Source organism: Neoarius graeffei, chromosome 25, assembly GCF_027579695.1.
Source record: "Neoarius graeffei isolate fNeoGra1 chromosome 25, fNeoGra1.pri, whole genome shotgun sequence".
In the NCBI taxonomy this organism is placed as follows: domain Eukaryota; kingdom Metazoa; phylum Chordata; class Actinopteri; order Siluriformes; family Ariidae; genus Neoarius; species Neoarius graeffei.
In genome coordinates this window covers 23103801-23124752 of record NC_083593.1, presented here as the reverse complement: position 1 = coordinate 23124752, position 20952 = coordinate 23103801, and positions in this window count along the sequence as shown.

Sequence of the window (20952 nt, the reverse complement as noted above, 5' to 3'; positions counted from 1 at the left end):
TGTTTAATATGCTCTCGTAACAACATTATATTATGTACCTGCAAATAGGCTAGCAAAAGTTACGTTTCGGGTAAGGTTGCACCAGCACGTTGTTTTACAGTTGTTCACACACCCGGAATGCTGTGTCATGTCTGAATGTTATGTCAAAATCACCCACTGATATCAATTTTTAATAAAAATTACGTCTCCGTTTTTTCTGAGTCTGTTTTTCATTTGCATCATTATAGCAGCTTGATCTAATTAAAAAGGTCATTAGGCGAAGAACTGCCGCCACCATCAACAATGAGTTAGCTGGCTGCATATCTCAGGAAAAGGCTATCATTGTTTGTTAACGTTATGCAAGGTTTGATCACTACATTACCTGAAATATTCTGGCGATTTTGTCCAGAGTCATGTCATCCTCTTTCAGGGTGACCCTCCTAGCGCCTTTGTACACCACAAAGGATGTGTCCATCTGGTCCATCTCCGCTGTTAAATGTCAATGACTGCTCGTCCACGTTGTTGGGGCCAAGGCTACTTTTTCTGCTTGTGCGAGCAGTAGAAAAACACAGTGGGAAATGGGGACCAAGAATCGTAAATTAGAGTTATTATTTCGTTTTGGTTTCCCTGTTTATTATTTGTTCTGTTTTGAGTTGGAAAAAGGAAAACAAACACCAATCCCTCATTTTTTTTGTCATACAGAAAAAAGGAAAACAAAATATTGAGTCTTTTTTTTTGTTTTTCGTTTTCCAGATTGAATGGAATACATGAATGATCGGATGATGCACGGACCGTGGAGCACTCTGCCGCCTCTTATTTTGTTCTATTTTGTTATTCTCATACAGGACAATATTGCATCCTTTAACATTAATTAAATAATGCAGTTTTAAAATAAAAAGGCTGCAGACCATCTCATTCATCTTAATTGCCAGTTAAGTTTCATATTGTGTTTTCATGGAAAAAGGACACCAGTGATTAGTTTGGCACAAAATATAGTGGCAACTGAGACTTTTCTATTCTTTCAATTAACTATCTCTTATGAATCAAATCGACACCCAAGTATCATCACAGCATCCATAATAAGCATATCTTCCCAGGCCTACAAATTAACAGTCATTTTTAACAACCTTGATTTTCATCTTTTTCACCATCTTGGTATAAAATTTAAAGCCCTAATGGGCACTTTAGTCTTCCAAATCGTGATTCTTTTTTCCCCCCATTAAAGTGCACAACAATCTAAGGTGCATGTGTTGAGACCTAAGTATGTGTTTATTATTATTTGTAAGGTAATCAGTTGCAGTAAATGGGTAACCTAAATGTTTTCAGTTTTGGGGTTTAACAAGGGGTTAATGTGGTGACGTCACCAGCAGGGCGAGAGCTATAGTGGTTGCCGTGGAGAAGAGTTGACATCATTTTTTTTTCCTGTGAAGTGAAGTTGTTTGTTTTGTTTCACTAACTCTAAAACGCCGTGGCAAATAAAGTTGCCCATGAAAAGAAGACCTGCCGTGTCCGTGTGATGTCAAGGGGGCAACATAAAACTGGTGTTCCCGCCCGGTTTGGAGTTTGTGAAGCAAGCAAGACGACAACGGTAGAATTCTAACCTACGAGCCAACAGTCACCGGCTATCCAGCGGTAACCCACTGCAGTGCCCGAAGTGAATGCGACAGTGAAGGTAAACGTTTTCTATCATGTCCAAAGCACAATGAATGTCACCCGAGTGGGAGAAGGTTGTTGGGGATATTGAAGAAAAGTTGTTAACACTGTCAGCATCGGATTTGAATGACATCTGCACAGCACTCGGTTTGACAGTGGATGAGAATGACAAGGGGCTACCTCGTAAACTGAGGAGATTTATTCTCCAGTATTTAGAAGGAGATGATGTTGTTTCTCGAGAAGATGAAGGCATGTCTGTGTTATTGGACTTAAATGACAAAATTGGCGATCTCACAGGAATAAATAGTCACGCGAATGAACAAGTAGCTGTTCAGCGGGAAACACAAGCGGCAGGTGATGCTAACGTCAGAACTGCTAAGAATAACAACACTCATTTGAACGCAGTTGTACCGAAAGCCACTGAAATACCCGCTCAAAGTGTCTCATTCGCCCATCCCATATACCGGAGGGACTTAAAAATAATCGGACAGATAGGAGAACCAAACCAGAGTGATAAATTAACATACAGCAGTCTGGAAAGGCAAATTCAGAGGGCACTGAGAAAAGGCTATGACGAAGGTGAAGTTGTTGAAGCCGTCATTCAAGCGATTGTCCCAGGAACGCGACTAAAATGTTATCTTGAAAGCAGAATTGATTTGACATTAGAAGCATTAAGACAAATCCTAAGAACCCATTACATTGAGAAAGATGCCACTGAGTTATATCACTCCCTCACACGTGCTGCGCAGGAGCCAAGAGAAACACCCATTCAGTTTTTAATGCGCACTATGGACCTGAGACAACAAACTGTCTTTGCCTCCGAGAGAGTCCGATCTGGTTTGAAATACAGCCCAGAACTAATTCAAAATCAGTTCCTCCAAACAGTTCTCACTGGCCTTCATGATGACACCGTCCGAACCGACATGAAACCATACTTACAAGACCCAAATGTTACAGATGAGTCACTACTGGAGAAAATTACTGCTGCCTTCAACCTAGAAAGTGAACGGAAAAATAAGCTGTCAGTAATGTCAAAATCAAAACCAATTAGAGTTACTGCTATAAGTGAGGAGAATTATGACATAGACGGAGAAAGCTGTGCACACAGTTCACACAGTAAGAGCAAGCAATGTAGAATGGTGAAACGAGATACACTAATGGAAAAAGTTGACCAAGGGAATAAGGCTATATGTGAAGCTATACAGAATCTCACCACTCAAATTGCCAGTCTTCAGCAGACCCCCAGGTCCCAGCAAGCGAGAGTGAGCGAACAGCCAAGTCAAAGGTATCCACCACAGGCTAGAAATGCAAACAGTAGACGATGTCAACAATGTCAAGTGTCTAATCCAGATGGGCGGTGTAATCACTGTTTCAAGTGTGGCAGCACAGAACACTGGGCACCAGGTTGCCGTCAGAGAAATGTGACAGCGAACACTAGCAAGATCGAAATCCAGTCTCAGCCAAGCCAGGTAGACCTGTTCAGCCTTGAAGCACCCCTCACTGTTAAGCAGAGACAAACAGCTAAGCTGGTAGGAAAGCGATGCCTGGTTCATGTGTCCTTAGGGGGCGTGAACACTACCGTACTGTGGGACACCAGCTCTCAAGTGTCAATAGTGGGAACGAACTGGAGGAAGATACACCTGCCCGATGCTGTGGTGAGACCAGTGACGGAGCTTCTGGAGGAAGGAGCGTTGCACCTCTCAGCTGCCAATGGCACAAGCATTCCCTACGAAGGATGGATGGAAGCTGAATTCACGCTGTCGAAGAACGCTGTTGCTGGAATGAGTGAACAGCCTGTCCGTGTCCCAATCCTAGTTGCCAGTGGTGACATGAACGCCCCATCATCGGCTTTAATGTGATTGAAGAACTAGCACTGAGAAATGACTCACGTGAAGACAGCATTCCACCAGGCCACATGGTTAAAAACTTGTGCTCAGCGTTAGAGGTAGGCCACAAAACGGCAAGAGCTGTGTTGACTGTGTTAAAGAAACAGAAGCCAGACATTCAGCCTCACATAGCCAGAGTAGGCAGGAATCCAGCGACCATCCCCAAAAACACAGCAATCACAGTGCATTGTAGCTGGTTGGGTCAGAGTGCATCAGGCACATGCCAGGTAGTGTTGGAGCCACACCACGAAACACCATGGCCAGCAGGCCTCACCATCAAAGATCAGTTAATCCAGCTGACTCCTGAAGATGATGGCAAAGTTGCAGTGACAGTTGAGAATACAACTAACCATGACATCACACTCCACAGTCGCACTACATTGGGCTGGTTACACAGCGTCGATGTCGTCTACCCACTGCAGACAAAGCCTGTTGTCGATGTCACCCCTCAGCCAACACACTGTAGTGCCTCTTCGCCTGGCCCACAGTTCAATCAGATGACACAAGCAGAGTGCTGGGACCCACCAGTGGACCTGAGTCACCTGACGGCTGACCAACAGCGGCAAGTGAAGCAAATGCTCAGGGAGGAATGTAATGTGTTTGCAAAAGATGAATGGGATACAGGATGCATAAAAGACCTTGAAATGGAGATACAGCTTAAAGACAATGTGCCTGTGCAAAGAACATACAATGCAATCCCTAAACATCTATACCAGGAAGTGAAAACACACATTCAAGACCTACTTACCAGGGAATGGATCCAGGAATCGTGTTCCTCATACTCCTCACCTGTGGTATGTGTCAGGAAGAAAGATGGTGGTCTTCGGCTGTGTGTCGACTACAGGTTGCTGAACGGGAAGACGTTACCTGACAGGCACCCAATCCCAAGAATACAGGAGATCCTGGAGAACCTGAGAGGAAATTTTTGGTTCACAGTGTTGGACCAGGGGAAGGCATATCATCAGGGCTTCATGAGCGAGAAGAGCAGACCATGTACAGCATTCGTGACACCATGGGGGCTCTATGAATGGCTGATAATCCCTTTCGGCCTCACCAACGCACCAGCAGCTTTCCAATGCTACATGGAGGGATGCCTAGGTGACCTCAGAGATGAAGTTTGTGTGCCATATTTGGACGATGTATTGGTCTTCAGCTCAAGCTTCGAACAACACGTCCAAAATGTCCAAAAAGTTCTGCAGAGGCAAAGAGAATGTGGCATAAAGCTGAGACCGAAGAAATATGACTTCTTCAAGCGTGAGGTCTGTTATGTGGGCTGAGTCATCTCTGCAGAGGGATACCAGATGAACCCCAAAGAGGTGGAGGCAGTGCAGGCGCTGAAGCATGAGACACCAGCTACTGTGAGAGAGGTGAGAAAGCTGATGGGTTTTCTGAGTTACTACAGAGCCTATATCAAAGACTTTTCACGCATAGCCAAACCCCTCTATGACTTGCTAGCTAAGCCCAAGTCAGAACAGAAGCAGGGCCAAAGAGTAAGGGGGGCAGCCGCAAGCCAGCACAGCTGTCACCGTCCCACCCAGTACAGTGGTTACCAGTTCACAGAGAGATCATGAACAGACTTGTAGATCAGCTGACCAACCCACCAGTAATGGCATATCCAGATCTAGAGAAGCCCTTTGTGCTGCATGTCGATGCGTCAGAAGACGGCCTAGGTGCAGTGCTGTACCAGCGTCAGGAGGGGGTTCTGAGAGTCATAGGATATGGGTCACGAACATTGTCAACTGCAGAGAGGAACTACAATTTATATTCTGGCAAGCTGGAGTTTCTGGCACTCAAATGGGCTATAACTGAGCGCTTTCGTGACTACCTGTTTCATGCCCCCCACTTCACAGTGTACAGTGACAACAACCCCTTGACATATGTCACAAAGTCAGCGAAACTCAATGCAGCTGGACACCGCTGGGTGGCAGAGTTGGCAGACTACAGATTCACCATCAAGTACAGGCCTGGGTCAGTGAATCAAGACACTGATTTCCTGTCCAGAAGAGTAAAGCCCATTGAAGAAGTCATGCGAGAATGTACAGAGGAATGCCAACAGGATGCCATCGAGTGTGTAGGAGAAGCTGCAGAGCGAGAGGAAACAGGGGGAGTTACCTGGATCTCGGCTGTCACCTGTAATGAAGATGTGCTGTCAGAAGCGTGTAATATCTCAGAGTCCATCCAGCCCCTGGCAATTAAAGACATCAGAGAGGCCCAGCAGGCAGACCCAGTCATCAGCAGAGTGTTGGCGCTGAAAAGAACACATGCCCATTTAAGACACAGAGAAAAGACGGCAGAAAGTGAGACCGTCAGACACCTTCTCAGAGAGTGGCCCTGCCTGCAGGTGGATGGAAATGGAATCCTCAGGAGGGAGACAACAAGAAGAAAACAGCTGGTTGTTCCTGATTCCCTAAAGGCCATGGTCTACAAACACCTGCACGAGGACATGGGACACTTAGGCACAGATCGAATGGTTGCTCTTGCAAGAGAACGCTTCTTCTGGCCTAAAATGAGACAGGAAATGGAACTGTATGTCACACATGCATGTCGCTGTATAAAAAGGAAGAAACCAAACCGAATAACGAGAACACCTATACAAAGCATTGAGACATCTGCACCTTTTGAAATGATCTCCATTGACTACCTGCACCTTGACAAGTGTAAAGGAGGCGAAGAGTACATACTCCTAGTAGTGGACCACTTCACAAAGTACGCACAGGCCTATGCAACAAGGGATAAGTCTGGGAAGACGGCAGCGAGAAAACTGTTCGACGACTTCATCATGCGATTCGGCTTCCCGTCGAAGATCCATCACGACCAAGGAAGAGAGTTCGAAAATGCACTGTTTCGTAAGCTGCTGTGGTATTAGCCATTCTCGCACATCCCCATACCACCCACAAGCCAACCCTGCAGAGCGTTTCAACAGAACTTTGCTGAGTATGTTGTGCACACTTGAAGAGTCCCAGAAGTCAAGATGGAAGGAACATCTGAACAAAGTGGTGCATGCATACAACTCGACTGTGCATGATGTGACAGGGTTTTCCCCATACTTCCTGCTCTTTGGGCGCGAACCAACCTTACCTATTGACCTGATGTTCCCACAGGGAGGAGACGGAATGACCCAGTCACACACAGGCTATGCAGAGAAGTGGAGAGAGGTCATGCGAGAGGCTTACGCCATTGTGATGCAGAACATGCAGAAAAGTGCAAGGAGAGGTCAGGAGAATTACAACCAACGCACATGGAGTTCTACCCTTCAACCAGGTGACCATGTACTGGTGAGAAACTTCACACAAAGAGGGGGCCCTGGGAAACTCTGCAGCTACTGGGAAGATGCTGTTCATGTTGTCAAGGAAAGAAAAGGCCCTGAGAGTCCAGTGTATGTAGTCGAACCACTGCAAGGAACGGGAAGAAGACGAATGCTACATCATAACCTACTCCTACCATGTCCTTACCTTGTCGAGGGTCCTGAAGTGTGCGAACGTAACCTGCAACAGAAAAACAGTAAAGACAAACCAAGACATAGAACAAGAAGACATCAAACAAAACCTGACACTTACCAAACAGAGACAGAAAGTTCCAGTGAAGAAGAGTACCACCTGTGGACAGCAGACAGACATGTCAATCTACCCCTCAATGCAGAAGCAGAAGAATTCCAGCCGAGGAGGGAAATGCTGAGAGAGGAACCCAGTGTGGCGTTCATGCCCGAGGAGCAACCCCAAGTGGAGCAGATGGAGGAAAGACATGGCACGGAGAGGGAGACTGAAGGCCCAGCTGCGGAACCCAACAGTGAGCTAAGTGATGCTGAGACGTGGGGGGACAGGCCAAGGAGGACCAGGCAGCCCAGGCGTTTCTACACGTATGACCAGCTAGGCGAGCCAACCACCCGGCAGTTGAATGCCATCCCTGTCAGTGTGAGCAGCCCAGGTGCCAGGCCCGCCAGCGTGAGCAGCCCAGGTGCCAGCCCCGCCAGGCCTGTCAGCATGAGCAGCCCAGGTGCCAGGCCCAGAGTGAGCAGCCCAGGCTACGACGTCCCTGCCAGACCATCATTTATGTATCCGTTTCAGTTCTAAGTAGACTTAGAAGACACACTTAAATCAGTTCAATGTTTATTTTGTAGATATTGCACATTCTTGATAGTATATTACAGACATCCCAGTTCACACATATTAACACACATCACCAAACACAACAGGAATTCTGAACAGTTACTTCAGTAATTAACAGAGTGAAGGGCTTGTCATTATTAGTGCAGTATAGTATTGAAGTAGTTACAGCAGTGTAATACAGTTTAAGATGCATAAAGTTGGGTGTAGATGGTAATTTCCTTGTCCAATTGTGAAGATCGGGGGACCCGCCAACACCTCAATGGACTACTCACCTGATAACACACAAGGAACTATGAACACTTAGTGTGTGTGTTGCAATGAGAGACTGTGTTTTGCCATGAAAGATTTGACTTTTGCCACAGGAGATGAACAGAAGAATGACAGACATTGAAACAGCCTAACTACCTTGCAGTTTGAAATTGTGTGTGTGTGTGTGTGTGTGTGTGTGTGTGTGTGTGTGTGTGTGTGTGTGTGTGTGTGTGCGCGCGCGCGAATGTGTCTGATAGCTTTGTTTACCTTCTTCCAGAATGTTATGTTAAAATGTTCTGCCAACATTTTTTTTAGTGGGGGAGGGTGTTGAGACCTAAGTATGTGTTTATTATTATTTGTAAGGTAATCAGTTGCAGTAAATGGGTAACCTAAATGTTTTCAGTTTTGGGGTTTAACAAGGGGTTAATGTGGTGATGTCACCAGCAGGGCGAGAGCTATAGTGGTTGCCATGGAGACGAGTCGGGGGGGCTCGAGCTAGTGAAGTGAAGTGAAGAGTTGACATCGTTTTTTTTTCCTGTGAAGTGAAGTTGTTTGTTTTGTTTCACTAACTCTAAAACGCTGTGGCAAATAAAGTTGCCCATGAAAAGAAGACCTGCCATGTCCGTGTGATGTCAAGGGGGCAACACATGCTATGCACAAACTATATACACCAAAAAAAAAAAAAACCCAGCAAAACCCTTGGTAAATATCTGAAAGATGTCATACTTGTTGCTTATAACTGTATACTATATATGAAAATGTGAATATTTATCAGCTGCTCACAGCTATTGTTTTACTTATGTTTAACGCAGGCCATAACCTTTCTGATTTCTATTGGCTTCAGAGAGGGATTTCTACTGGTTGCAAGGTCATCTGCCTCCACATACTTCAGGTCCTCAGCTGAACAGACTCCAATATTTTTGATAACCTCCACTACTCGCTGTATAGAATCCTCTTGGCTGAAGACAGAACTGAGGGATGAGGTTAGGTCGCTCACCCATTCATCCATGACTACAAGAGGGGATTAACACAGAAAACGGTCCAACTATTTTTGCTAGCTTCCTGGATACCTGAAGAAGAATTTTCGTTCAGTTTAGTTCACCCCTACTGATCAACAACACTGTGTTTAAGAGATATTACTTTATGTCCATTCAGACTGTACAGAGGCAATGGATAGAAATCCAGGCAGTGTTCTGCACTTATGCACTGCATATCTTCAGCTGCTTGTTTGACTTCATAGAGTCCATATGCTGAAAAATACAATGAAGTGTATGGTGTCACCAGAAAGCAAACCTTTTAGTCATCTTTAATTAAAATGAGCTCAATCTGACCAAACTTGATTGACTCATCAGACTCACATTTTAGGCAGAGAAAAGATCCTTTTTTGTAAAGGGTGCCTTTAAAGTCAACCTCGGTGGACAGAGAATCCGGTTCTGGAAACTTGTGTGCTTCAACTGCACTGCATCACTGTACAGGTGAGCATGATATGGAGTTGAGTTTTTTTATTTCAACACTGGTGCAAAAAAGGAGTTTGAGCAGAGGGTTGTTTGGAGGAGTTGGTGCTGGTTTGCGAGTGACTGGCATATATTCTTAAAGTTTTGAATCCACCTTACACACCTCTTGAAGTACGAGTGTTTACTCTCATTGTCCATAGCCATATAAGGGGGCCCAGTTTGAGGATCAATGATGCATAATGGAGAAGATAGTGGTGCTTGGGTTTTAGATGGTCAGAAGGAAACACTGCTTTTCTCATTTCCAGATATTCAACCACAACAATGTTGAGGTAAGCTGCCTGGGCAGTGGTGATCTTGGGTGCACACACTAGTTCCACAAGTTCTTTCAAAGTGATCATGAGTTGCCACACTGGGTCACGAGGATCTGTGGTTGGTAGAAGGGAGCAACTGGACTTGCTTGAAGATTCTTGAAAACGTTTCGCCTCTCATCCGAAAGGCTTCCTCAGTTCTGTCTGACTAATAGGGAGTATCAAGTATTTATCCTCTCATGGATCATCATAGAATCCAAATCAGAATGCTGATGGCTGGAACGACCATCACTGAACAGAGGTGGGTGTCTATGACATCTTTTATCAGCCACCTACAATGCAGCCATCAGCATTCTGATTCGGATTCTATGATGATCCATGAGAGGATAAATACTTGATATTCCCTATTAGTCAGACAGAACTGAGGAAGCCTTTCAGATGAGAGACGAAACATTTTCAAGAATCTTCAAGCAAGTCCAGTTGCTCCCTTCTACCAACCACAGATTACTATGTACCTGGATGACTGAGATTCTTCACAGATATGTTTCTATGCACTTTGGGATGAGATCCCTTCGACTGGTGTGGGAGTATGAGAGGACTTCCAGAAAACTGGCAGACATCTTAGCCAGAGAGGATCGTTCATTTTTGTCAACCTGGAATGACCATCACTGAACAGAGGCGGGTGTCTATGACATCTTTTATCAGCCACCTATAATGCAGCCATCAGCATTCTGATTCGGATTCTATGATGATCTGAACAGAGGTGGGTGTCTATGACAGCTTTTATCAGCCACCTTCAATGAATCAGCATTCTGATTCAGATTCTATGATGATCCATGAGAGGATAAATACTTGATACTCCCTATTAGTCAGACAGTACTGAGGAAGCCTTTCGGATGAGAGGAGAAACGTTTTCAAGAATCTTCAAGCAAGTCCAGTTGCTCCCTTCTACCAACCACAGACTACTATGTACCTGGATGACTGAGATTCTTCACAGATATGTCACGAGGATCAACTTTGTCACCAATAATGACAGGCAGGAGTCTAAGTAGACACCAGTTCTCAGCTGCTTGGCCACCTACTGTTTTGGCCTTTTCATTCACCTGACAAGGAGATGAGCTGGAATCTGAGTCCTTGTAGGCAAATTGTGTGATTCTCCTGTTCAACTGAGAGTATGTGAGCCAATGTTTGACTTTTATGAAGTAGCGCAGGTAAATGGCTAAGTCATAGGCTACAACTCCCTCAAACAAGTCATGCCCTATGCATGGAGGAAGGCCTGGCTGACATACAGTGGTGTTTGAAAGTTTGTGAATCCTTTAGAATTTTCGATATTTCTGCATAAATATGATCTAAAACATCATCAGATTTTCACACAAGTCCTAAAAGTAGATAAAGAGAACCCAGTTAAACAAATGAGACACAAATATTATACTTGGTCATTTATTTATTGAGGAAAATGATCCAATATTACATATCTGTGAGTGGCAAAAGTATGTGAACCTCTAGGATTAGCAGTTAATTTGAAGGTGAAATTAGAGTCAGGTGTTTTCAATCAATGGGATGACAATCAGGTGTGAGTGGGCACCCTGTTTTATTTAAAGAACAGGAACCTATCAAAGTCTGATCTTCACAACACATGTTTGTGGAAGTGTATCATGGCACCAACAAAGGAGATTTCTGAGGACCTCAGAAAAAGCATTGTTGATGCTCATCAGGCTGGAAAAGGTTACAAAACCATCTCTAAAGAGTTTGGACTCCACCAATCCACAGTCACACAGATTGTGTACAAATAGAGGGAATTCAAGACCATTGTTACCCTCCCCAGGAGTGGTCGACCAACAAAGATCACTCCAAGAGCAAGGTGTGTAATAGTTGGCGAGGTCACAAAGGACCCCAGGGTAACTTTTAAGCAACTGAAGGCCTCTCTCAAATTGGCTAATGTTAATGTTCATGAGTCCACCATCAGGAGAATATTGAACAACAATGGTGTGCGTGGCAGGATTGCAAGGAGAACGCCACTGCTCTCCAAAAAGAACATTGCTGCTCATCTGCAATTTGCTAAAGATCATGTGGACAAGCCAGAAGGCTATTGGAAAAAATGTTTTGTGGACGGATGAGACCAAAATAGAACTTTTTGGTTTCAATGAGAACCATTATGTTTGGAGAAAGGAAAACACTGCATTCGAGCATAAGAACCTTATCCCATCTGTGAAACATGGTGGTGGTAATATCATGGTTTGGGCTGTTTTGCTGCATCTGGGCCAGGACGGCTTGCCATCATTGATGGAACAATGAATTGTGAATTATACCAGCGAATTCTAAAGGAAAATGTCAGGACATCTGCCCATGAACTGAATCTCAAGAGAAGGTGGGTCATACAGCAAGACAATGACCCTAAGCACACAAGTAATTCTACCAAAGAATGGTTAAAGAAGAATAAAGTTAATGTTTTGGAATAGCCAAGTCAAAGTCTTGACCTTAATCCAATCGAAATGTTGTGGAAGGACCTGAAGCGAGCAGTTCATGTGAGGAAACCCACCAACATCCCAGAGTTGAAACTGTTCTGTACGGAGGAACGGGCTAAAATTCCTCCAAGCCTGTGTGCAGGACTGATCAACAGTTACCGCAAATGTTTAGTTGCAGTTATTGCTGCACAAGGGGGTCACACCAGATACTGAAAGCAAAGGTTCACATACTTTTGCCACTCACAGATATGTAATATTGGCTCATTTTCCTCAATAAATAAATGACCAAGTAGAATATTTTTTGTCTCATTTGTTTAACTGAGTTCTCTTTATCTACTTTTAGGACTTGTGTGAAAATCTGATGATGTTTTCGGTCATATTTATGCAGAAATATAGAAAATTCTAAAGGGTTCACAAACTTTCAAGCACCACTGTATATGGAAATATTTCAGAGTGTTGAAGATGGAGTCACAATATATGCCTTTGACATGATTCACATCACTCTCCTGCAATAACTGCACTGCTTCTTTGTAGTTATCAACTGTTCGTACAGGAAAGCTCTGACTCACACTCTCAAGTTGGTCTCTTCGTACCTCACAATACTTGCAGAAGTTCATGGAGGTGCTGAAATTCTGAGTGTAGCCACCAATGCAGTGTGACCCCAAATTGTCACCTGCAATAGATATTATGGTTGCTTGAACCACACAAGCAGAGGATGTCATGAGTCCATGTTCTTCAAGTTGTCTCAGGTCTGACAACAATCTCGAAAACACTGTGTCCTGACCAAAGGATTTAAAGTCTGTCTCTTTGCACAACAGTACTAACTGCATATTGTCAATACTGGAATGATGGAATGGCTTAAAGTCAGCAAGTGTGAAGTATACTCCGACAAGTTTATGTTTTCTCTTGGATGACCCAAGTGGGTTCACAACTTCAAACGCATCCTGATACAAAATCAGTTTCAGGACTATGTCACCTGCTTGTAGAGACAAGTCTTTGGATTTGAAGACAGAGCCATCACAAATATCACTTAAGATGATATCAGAAACAGGACGATTTTGAGACTCCACACACTCTTCCCACACAACAGGATCTTTTAGAATGGCTCTTAAAGTGTCATGCAAGGGTATGTATTGTGCATAACAGTCTCTTCTATGTTCATTGGCGCCCAGGTAAACATTTTCTGGGTGCACATAGGCAAAGTTCCTCTCAAAATACTGCCTCCTGGTATGTTCAGTGGAGAGATGAGAGCTACATGCAGCATGCAAATCAGTTTCCTGGAGACTGTGAAAAACTGAATCGAGCTCAGCATCTGACATGTTACTATTTCATACTCAATGTACAAGATTCTTTTTCAATTTTCTCAAGCACAGGGTGGTGTTCGAAGCAGAAAATATTTGGTTTCTCAGATTGTTACCTCTATAAATGAATTTCTTGGTCTTGGGTTGAAAACTTCTGACTTCTGTTCTAATTTGGGTTTGGTTGAGCCTGGTGTCACTATAGACCCTTCCCACTGATGTCACCAGAAGTAAACAGACCCTGCGCCATATTGGAAGACCAACAAACTCATGATTAGGGTGTTGCTGGGATTCGAACCTGGTTCGCTGGTGTGATAATCCAGCAAACCCCCACTAGGCCACCAGGGGGATGACTCAAATGCAGAGGCGCGAGGTGGAAGTAAAAAAGTATCAAAAAGGTTTATTTACAATATTTACAAAAATCCAAAAAGTATAATCCAAAACGCTCAGAAGATAAGGGAAAAAATAAAAAAATCCAAAAGTTCAAAGTCAATACAAAAGCCAAAAAAACTAGAACAGAAAAGGCAAAAATACCAAACACTCAGAAGATTCACAAAGTCAAAAAACAAAATCCACAAAGTCCAAAAGAAAGCAAAAATACAAAGAACACGAGGACATGGACGAGGAAATCGGAACAGAGGTAACTGGAGCTTAAACATAACAGCACAAAGACTCCGTGACAAGAGGACTGAACTCAGGGGGTATAAATACACAAAATAAATTGGAAACAGGTGACACTAATGAAAACAGGCAATCAACACCAACACAAAACACAGGACACAGTGGCGACCTCTAGAGGCCAAAACAAACATAGACAAAAAACAGGAAATAACAGTGGCCTCTAGAGGCCAAAACAGTCCCAGTCCTAACATAGGGGGAAATAACGGCAGCGCGCGGAATTTAAACCCACGAGGCACTTGATTCATCATAAACCTACAATGGTAAACTTTTGTGCTGTGTTAGGGTGTTCCAACAAAGCTGATGGGAAAGGTGAAAAGAAGTCTTTCTACAGAATACCAGCTGTGATTGAGACACAAGCAAACCAAGGAGCTTTCTGCCAGGAGACAGAGAATAAGTGCATTACTGAGTGTCTGTGAGCAAAGGAGAGCCTGAACGTTGCAACCTCCCTATTGGCTGTTTATTGGTTGTTTGTAAAAATGTATCAATTGTTGCCCTTCATCGTGGACTCGAGAGACCTGACGAGTTAGTTTGTTGGTAGCAGAACAAAATGTCTGGACACAAATCGGGTTTTCAGAAAAGGAAAGAAAATAAACGGAGGGTCGAAAATACAAAAAAGGAGGCAGAAAATGCAAAACGAGTTAAGGTAGGACAAATGGTTACTTTTCTGAGGCAGCCCGCCGTGACTGCCTGCAGGCTTATTTATTATAGCCCATTTAGTTAAAATAGTTTATATAAAATGTTTATAGTTATAGTTATGTGATGGTTGTCCTCAGTGTTCGAACTATGCCGATATTTTCGGGGGGTCCCTTTTTTTCCCTTGGGGGGGTGCTTGCGCTTGTCTCGGAGCGCGGATCTCCAAACACCAGAAGCCTATCTTACGCACATATCACGCGGACTCCACACTTCCACACACGCATCGCGTCTGAAGTCATAACTCATCAGGGGAAATCGTGTCCGCATTGGCATGTTCAAAAAACAACCTCGCGTCAACAATGATACCACACACAAGAAAAAAAAAACAGTCAGGCTACTCAACAACCAACCTGGCAGCAGCAGTCGTTGTCATATCAGTTTATTTTATCTTTGATGTAAACACAACACTTCGGATATGCAAATGCTTCCCGTTACACACAATTGCTATGTCAATAAACATCATTTTGCCAATATTTTAGAGACCATCCAACATTTCCCAAATCATGTTTTCAAGGGATCTCATGTCTGTTTCAGGGGATCTCGGATCCCCCGAGTACCCCGTAGTTCGAACACTGGTTGTCCTGATTTAGACTGGTGTGTTTGGTTTTTTTTTGGGGGGGGGGGGTGTTGCACGATGTTGCACCCGGGTCCAGATTAGGGCAGAACCGGCCCTGGCTACATTTCAGGTGTAGTTTGTTTTATGTATGTATGTACTTGCATAGATGTGTACTTGGTCTTCCAATATGGCGACTACCGAAATCTCGCGGCGTGGTGACGTCATGCAGGAAGGGTCTATGGAGTGTTCGATCATTGACTCTTCTCAAAACATCAGCTCTCAAAACACCAGTCAAGAATCTACTCAGGTCAAAAGTAAAAAATGTAAATAAAGATGAATAAAAAACTTATAATATGGCAATGGAATGCGAATAGTGTAATAAACAAAATTAATGAAATAAAACATTAAGTATTACAAAAGATAGTCCTGATGTAAAATGTTTACAAGAAACAAGAATAGGTGATAAAATAATTAAAATAAATAATTATGAAATACTTCAAGAAAATTCTGAAAGGGGTATTGCATTCTTAGTCCATAAAGACATTTCTTACTTGTGTTTCAAAAAACTAGATATACCAGCTGAAGGACTATCTGTTAAAATCAATACCTCTAACGGTATAATTAACTTAATTAATTTGTATCTTTCAACTTCTAAAAAATTATATTATGAAGATTTAATTAACTTATTCGACCTGGCGACTTGTCCAGGGTGTACCCCGCCTTTCGCCCGTAGTCAGCTGGGATAGGCTCCAACTTGCCTGCGACCCTGTAGAAGGATAAAGCGGCTAGAGATAATGAGATGAGTTAACTTATTCCATACTGACAATGTTTTGATCTGTGGAGATTTCAATGCACAAAGTAGAATATGGGGTAGTTCTTTTTCAGATACTAGAGGAAGAATTATTGAAAGTCTCATCTCATTATCTCTAGCCGCTTTATCCTTCTACAGGGTCGCAGGCAAGCTGGAGCCTATCCCAGCTGACTACGGGCGAAAGGCGGGGTACACCCTGGACAAGTCGCCAGGTCATCACAGGGCTGACACATAGACACAGACAACCATTCACACTCACATTCACACCTACGGTCAATTTAGAGTCACCAGTTAACCTAACCTGCATGTCTTTGGACTGTGGGGGGGAAACCGGAGCACCCGGAGGAAACCCACGCGGACACGGGGAGAACATGCAAACTCCACACAGAAAGGCCCTCGCCGGCCCCGGGGCTCAAACCCAGGACCTTCTTGCTGTGAGGCGACAGCGCTAACCACTACACCACCGTGCCGCCCCAATTATTGAAAGTATTTTGGATAATTGTGAATTAGTGTGTCTTAATGATGGGTCTCCTACCAGAATTTATAATCAAGGCTTTTCTCATATAGACCTTCCTTTTTGCTCACCTTCTATTGCCACTCAATGCAAGTGGGAAACCACAGATTTTGATGGAGGGAGTGATCATAAATGCATAGCTATAATTTTCAACTATAAAGTCCCCTATGAAAATGAAGCAAGTCCTAAATGGATTTTCCAAAAAGCAAATTGGCAAATGTTTTCTGAACTTTGTGACAAAAATTTTAAGTTCATTGAAACAAATAATGATATTGATGAGCTAACTTGTAATATCACTGCAGCAATTAACTGTGCTGCCACTATCGCCATACCAAAATCAAAAGGTATAAAAAGAAATAAACCTTTTTGAAATGAAGCTTGTGAAAATGCAGTTAAAGAAAGAAATCAAGCAAAACATAAAGCATATAAGAACTTTAACACAGAACAGTTTATTAATTATAAATATAAAAGAGCAATGGCAACAAAAATAGTTAAAATGGAAAAAAAGTTTTGGTATAGTTATTGTAGTAGATTAAATGAAAGATCAAACTTATCAAAAATTTGGAAATTAAAAAGAAACATGAATTATAATAATGGTGATAATATACCTGAATTCAAAAAGGATGATAATTATACTAAATTAATTTTGAAAAAGCTGAAGTCCTTGCTTCCCATTTTGCTAAAGTTAGTAGTGATTCTAATTATACAAAAGAATTTTTAGCTCATAAAAACAAATTTGAAGAAGAAAATAATCATATATTTACAAAGTCTACTGATTTTAAGTCTACATTAAATTATAAATTCACTCTGGATGAAGTCAATAAAGCCTTAAGAAATTGTAGAAACACCTCTCCTGGACCTGATGGTCTATATCATGTTCCAACATATGTCTACCTACTCTAAGCAATTTATTATGTACTTTTTTGGGTGTTTTCACACTTGCCATCTAACCGAACTCAGATCGATGAATCAGCATTTTTTGCGCATATGTGAACACTCCAACCGTACCCAGACCCCTTTAAAGCGAACCGAACTGAGACCACCTCAGGAGGTGGTCTCAGTATGGTTCACTAAAAATCAACGGTACGGTTCGCCTAATCTGCGCATTGTGAACAAAAAGTGCACGGGGTTCACTTCGCCTTTTTCGCTGTAGTTTAACCTTCTTCGTTTGCCGTAGTTGGTCACGTGACTGTAGCAGGGAAACTCAACTTCCTTTTGGAACTTACCACAGCCGCTTTACAGTTCTCTGAACTTATGGCCCTTTTCCACTACCCTTTTTCAGCTCACTTCAGCTCGCTTCAGCTCACTTCAGCCCGACACGGCTCGCGTTTCGACTACCAAAAACCAGCACGACTCAGCTCGCTTCAGCCCTGCTTAGCCCCTAAAACTCGCACCGTTTTGGAGTGGGGCTGAAGCGAGCCAAGCCGTGCCAAGTGAGGCTGGGGGCGTGAGCAGACACTCCCCTGTGCACTGATTGGTGAGGAGGAGTGTCCTCACATGCCCACACATGCCCCGCGAGCGCGCTGGGATCTGTAAACACCGCAAACCCGGAAGAAGAAGAATTACAAATTACGAGAATTTCTGAAGCCTTATGCGCCTCGCCTCATCTATACACTCTTGCCAGTATCTGTCCACGTTGTCGGTGACAACAAGCCACAGCACCAAGACCAGCAACACTAACGACTCCATGTCCTCCATGTTTATTGTTTACTATTCGGGTCGTGAGACTACCGCTTAAAAGATCACTGAATCAGTGACATACAGAGCATCGTGGACGAGTTCACGGAGCGCAAGGCTCGTCGTATGCCCTTCAAATAATGCGCGCAGTAGGCTATTGATGTTTTATTATGAGCCATGTACAGTATGTCACCTAATGTTTTTTTGTTTCTGAGTTACATGTTCGTTTGAAGGACTTAATGTACAAAATAACATAGTTGCACCCCGTAGTGTTGAAATTGGTAAACACAGTGCATTCAGTGAGGTTTGCACCGCCCTCCTTTTATTTCTGACTCTTCCTGTCACCGTTGCAACCTCTGAGCGCTCATTCGTATGCCCTTCAAATAATGTGTGCAGTATAGGCTATTGATGTTTTATTATGAGCCATGTACAGTATCCTAATGTTTTTTGTTTCTGAGTTACATGTTCGTTTGAAGGACTTGATGTACTAAATAACATAGTTGCACCCGGTAGTGTTGAAATTGGTAAACACCGCAGTTGCGGACATTTTGTAGCCTAAAATGATGTTATGATAAGCTTTAATAAAGGGCCCGGTCATTTGCCCCGCCCCCGGCCCGACTCTGACTTGTTCCGCCACTGTCACTGATGTCACTGTTTGCGCTGCTTAACGACATCACGTGACGTCCACCCACTTTCGCTAACTCCACCCAATGTGTCCACCCACTTCCAGCCAGCACGGTTCAGCGCGGTTGTAGTCGAAATGCAACTCCAACAGCCCCACTCAGCTCGACTCAGCTCGACTCAGCACGGCACGGCTCAGCCGTGTTTGTAGTGGAAAAGCGGCATTACTGACTGATGAGTCGGCCACAATAATATATATATATATATATATATATATATATATATATATATATATATATATATAATATTATAAATTTATTTTCCTTAATCCGCACTATTTTGATCAAAGAATACAGCAGGGCAAGCATGGCAGCAAACATTTTGATTCAAGAGAAAATTACCCAGAATTCCGTGCACTGGGGGTCTGAGGGCTCTAGAGGACCTGGTGTAAACAGAAAGAGGACTGAGGCCCCATCAAAGCTTAACTGGACCAGAAAGAGAACCCAGTCCTCTTTGTAATAAATTCACAGTGTGAACACAAAAAGAACTGAGTTCTTTTTCTGTTGGTCCACTTTTTGGTCCACTTAAAGAGGACTGAGTCTGGTTCCTTTAAAGGGGACCAGGTGTGAAAACACCCTTTAATAAAACCTTGATGAAAGGAATTGTTCCCAAAGATTGGAAAGTTGCTCATGTTGTTCCTGTCTTAAAACCTGGAAAACCTAAATCAGATCCTGCTTCCTATCATCCTATTGCTTTCAAACTTCTGTAAAATTCTTGAAAGAATGGTCACTAATCACTTAAATTGGTTCTGTGAAAAACATACACTATTTAACAAAAACCAATCCAGATTTAGAAGAAAAAGATGTACCTTAGATCATCTCCTAAGACTTAGTGATTTATATTATTCAAAGTTTTGGAAGAGGGCATAAAGTCTTAGCAGTCTTTCTTGATATAGAAAAGGCATATGACATGGCATGGAGGAAGGGTATATTATATAAGTTACGTAATATTGGTATCTCTGGTTCTATCTTTAATTGGATTAATTCCTTTTTATTTGATAGATATATCAGAGTCAAAGTAGGTTCCTCATTATCTTCTTTATTTGAAGTTCCAAATGGTGTTCCACAAGGAAATGTTATCAGTCCAATTTTGTTTTTGATCGCTATAAATGATCTTGTTCTTTCTAATGTATCTTTCTCTATTTTTGCTGATGATACAGCAATTTGGAAATCTGGGAAAAACACAAATTTGCTACAGAAACACATTCAACAGGCTTTAGATCTCATTAAATCTTGGTGTGATAAATGGGGTTTTAAAATTTCTGAAAGTAAATCCTCTGTGGTTTTATTCCATAAAGGTAAAAATATGATATAAAATTTATGTATAATGGTAAAAAAAATTAAAAATGAAAAAAAAAACCTGTAAAGTTTTTAGGCCTTTATTTTGACTCCAAACTTACATGGAAAACTCACATCGATTTTCTCATAACTAAATGTCGTAAAATAATGTTTGTAAAGTTATATGTGGCAGCAAGTGGGGTATTGACAAAGAAACAATGATCATTCTCTATAAATCTCTAATTCTATCATGTCTTGATTATGGTTGTGAAATTTATGATACTGCAAATATTTCTAGATAAAGAAAATTAGATGTTATTCAAAATCAATGCCTTAGAATCTGCACTGGTGCTCTTAAATGTACTCCTATCTCTGTTTTGGAGATAGACTGCTCTATTATGCCTTTGGATCTATTTAGTCCCTAAAATATCCAAACGAGGATAATAGTTGCTACATGTTACAATCAGCATTAGAACACATTCAACTCCAAAACAATCAACACTTACATATATTTACTGATGGTTCAAAAAAAGATCTCGATTGTGCATCTGGCATTGTAATTCCAAGTCTAAACATTCAAAAAGATTATAAAATCTCAAACGGTATTGAGTTAATAGCAGTTACAAATGCTTTGGAACTTCTCATTGATACATCTCTCCCTCAA